This window comes from Olea europaea, chromosome 16, assembly GCF_002742605.1.
Source record: "Olea europaea var. sylvestris chromosome 16, O_europaea_v1, whole genome shotgun sequence".
In the NCBI taxonomy this organism is placed as follows: domain Eukaryota; kingdom Viridiplantae; phylum Streptophyta; class Magnoliopsida; order Lamiales; family Oleaceae; genus Olea; species Olea europaea.
In genome coordinates, this window is record NC_036252.1 from 8,233,678 (window position 1) to 8,237,823 (window position 4,146).

The window sequence follows — 4,146 nt, forward strand, 5'->3', positions numbered from 1 at the left end:
TAAACAACTGATCTCAAATGATGTTATCTCCATAGATTATGTGAAATCAAAGGAGAATATTGCGGATCCACTTACGAGAAGTTTGCCTAGAGATCAAGTGCGTTACCTATCAAGAAGAATGTGATTAAAGTCTACTACGTAAGAGTTTTTGTAATGGTAACCCTACCTTGTTGAGTGGAGATCTCAAGATCTTGGTTCAAAGGGACAACTAAGTTGTGAAAATTTCATGAAGCACTTAGGAAATTAGAATTCCTAACTCATTCCTATGATACTGAAGTGCTTTCTGTAGAGTGGATAGAGGTTAAGATTATCTTTTAATGATTCTTATATCTTGATTAAGTCAAGTGAAGTAGGGAAGAATACTCTTTATAAGAGGTCACATATGTAAATGTGAACTGGGGCCGTTTCGATAAGAATTGTTTAAAGTTTGAATTCTCTAAATACTTATGAAACCAAGAAGGGTTCATGGCCAAAATGAACCAAGTCATGAGAACTAAGTACAGAATATGGAAGATATATGTATGAGTACTGTTGTCTTGACTTACACCAAAGGTTGAGTGGTTCAAGACCTATGGTTCACCAATTAGTCGAGTAAGTCCCATAGTATTTCACTAAAGGAGGTTCAAGGTCAGAAACCACCATCCCTGATGCAGTATTTTTCGCACCTTTTCTACATTGCATCATATCATCGCATTTGCATATGTGTACCCAAATTTCCATTCATGTGGGGGATTGTAGGAATTTGTTCAAATAATTAACCAAAAATTGGAAAATGAAAAGGTGTGTAAAAGTGAAAAATGAAAAGGTGTGACTACATGTCAACTTCGATCAAATATTTAAATTGATCCAATGGTCAAATTATAAAAGTAAATAGACCAACTTATTCTACTCATTGAGTAGATCGTCATGGTATATTTGGAATCTCAAAACTAATTTCAGATGAATGAGAAATTACGGACCAAAGTTGAAAGAAATGAAATATTGCAACTTTTCGAAAAGATGCTTGTTTTGGCCCACACTATTTCATTTGCACCCTTTCTACATCTATAATTAGGACCTTATGGACATGGTTTTGGGTACACCAGTTGCACTAAGCATTCATTCTCCTTTTACAATTCTCTCATTTCTAATTTCATAGCATTTTCATGCATTTCCTTTGTAGAGGGAAAATTCTGTCAAAAGTTCGTCGATTTCTTGTGGTTTGAAGTGCTGCTATCACAAGTTGTGAATTAATATATCTTGGGAGACAATTGTCATTCATCGTGAGCACTGTAGCCGGGCAATTTGTCTTAAGGAAAGAGATAACATCTTACTTTGGATTATTCTCTATTTCTACTCCTTCTTAATCCTTATTTTGCGTAATATTTATACCGAAACTTTGTAAAATTTTTATTTATATAAATTATGTTTTGATCACGCTCTTGCGGGTTAAAACTAATCAAACAAATATATCAAAAATCAATCCTTACATAACCTTTTTTATAAGTCGTCTTCAACAAAACTAGTTCATTTAAAAAAGGTTTGAAATCAATGTGACGTTCAAGCAATAAATCATTCAACAAAAATTTCAGTTTTTAGTTTCCTTATTTTTATTGATCACAGAAAATACTTATAACGCACATAAGTATTTCTTAGTCTCCATTAATCCCGTGGCGGACCCAGACACTCTGGGTTAGGAGACCACAATCAAATTTTCAAATGGTAAGTAAATCTTAAATGGTAAAGACAGTCCGCATTCGGCAGATTGGCAGCAAAACTGAGTTTGGAGCTGTTAATTGTACTATACATTTATAATGTAGATTTTAAACTTTAACTTTCTAATTAAAAAAAAAAAAGCAGAAATGTTTTTTCTATCAAAAACTGGTGGCCAATTGACCATATAGGAACCCCCCAAGTCCATCTCTGAATGTGGTCCGTCCCTGCATTCAGGGACGAAGCCACATAGAGGCCAATGTGAGATTTCTTGCAACAATTGCCTGCATTGGGATTTCAGGCAGTGCTCGCACTGGGATTTCTGGCAGATCAAGGTTGGATGTAGCCCAACTAGCCATTGTTGCAGACAATCTCCAGAAGCTTGAAATGAAAGGAAAGCTGGGAAGGAGAGGAAAGATCAGATAGGTTTTACTTTTTACTTGGGCCATCTTAATATTTTCTACAGGGGAAAATTCATAGTTGAGGTGTATTGTTTACACCAATTCACAAATCAGGTACATAATTCAAAAATTCAAAATTCAGGTATCTATATAATTAATTGAAAATATTTATTAATTAAATATAATAAAGTCATCACGGATTCATAATTATAGATTACAAATTTATTTTCTGGTCACATTTCATCAAATTAATTGGTCACAGATTATTTTGAGGTCACAAACTACTTTTTGCTTTGCGTGGGTTCCTACAGTGTTCCGACGATTTCATTTTACCACCGAAGTGGTAGATCTGCTTCGCGATTTCATTTCACTATCTCAGCTTGTGGTGATTCACGAGGGGAAAAGTACGACGGCGTGGTGCTTCTTTATTACAGTAGCACCAGCGAAGGGTACTTCAGCAACGACATACTCAGATGACAATGGCATCTGACGGAGAGAAGACATGAGGTGGAGTCAGGAAGATGAAGAGAATGAGTCAGTGACGAGCTGGAGATGGAGAGTGAGAGTGTAATGAAGAGAGAAGAAAAATGATTAGGGTTTTTAATTAAATTGGGTGGGTTAATTATATCTAATACCTGATTTTTACATAAATAAGTTTCACCCCTAAATTTTGAATTTAAAAGTTTTAGTAGCTGGTTTTCTGTAATTTCCTCTTTCTAAAATCTAAATGGTAACTTGTAAGCCTTTTGTTTTGGGCTTCTTATTTATTTTTAAATGAGGCCCATATCTTGTATTGTGAAATGAATCAAATGATTAAGGCTTATGTTTAGCTAAAAATATGTCATGTAAAATCTATGCTTGTCAAATTTTTGCCTTGACTTTGTAAATCTAGTTATGCCGGAGGTTGAGAAATTTTTGTTGTTGGAATCGCTTGTTATGAAAAAAGCTTGAGGGATTATTATTATGAAAAATGATTAACTAATGAATAAGTACTTTTTATGGACTATTCTTGTAGCTAGAGGTTTTAAACATTGACTAGGAGAAGCCTAGGCTACTAGCAAAAATCTCAAAATTTGACCATCTAAAATTTTAAATTGTGCCTGCACCGAATAATTTTCCTAGCTCCGCCCTGCTTGCATTAATATAATGTTTGCTCTATATCTTTAAAACCTCGTTCGGTTTACCATTATATTTTCTTTTTCACACTATCTATTTTTGTGGGAGAGTTTTATGTTCCAAATCATATTTCACTTTCTTTTTTCATATCGAAATTTCTCTATCCACCACATCTCACCAGATAAATGGTTTTAGCATGATGGTGACATTTTTCCAATATCCCCGATCAGTGTATCCCGAGGACTAGTTTTGATAAAGTTGTAAATCCATATGCGGTGTCCTCGAGCATGTTCATCCTCGAGACACTATGCCCGACCACAACTCCATGCTGCTTCGCATATTGCAACCATATGTCCTCGGGCATAGTCCTCGGGAATGTGCTCCCCCTCACTACTGACGATTGTTAACCCTTTAGAATTCCTACGCAATTAGGAATCTTAACTCCCAGAAGAATCCTATCTCACGTATAATTCTGGAATTCAACCAACTCCTTAACCATTCAGGACTCCAACAGATGATGACATCCAGCTAGTTGAGTCCAATTAGGAGAATGTCACTTACCACTATAAATACAGAACCTTGAACCATTATTCAGGTACGTTTTCTCATTGTTCTTCAGCACATAGCCTCACGCATATATTTCTCCTTTCTGACTTAAGCATCGGAGGGGCGACGAGAACATACCTCGTTGCCTTTATTTCAGGTATCGGAAGATCACGTTTGTGCTCCTTATCAATCATCAAGTTCGGGAAATCTGCAGGTACGATTTTTGGTAGCATCATTGGCACCGTCTGTGAGAAACGCTACCAAAAGCCATGGTAAACACACGTTCAGGTCTTCCACCAGCAAGCTCCTCCGCTCCAAACCAACCCCCTCCTGAGGATATCCCTGTTCCTCAAGAGGAATCATCAGAAGTGCCAGAGCCCCAGCCGGGGTC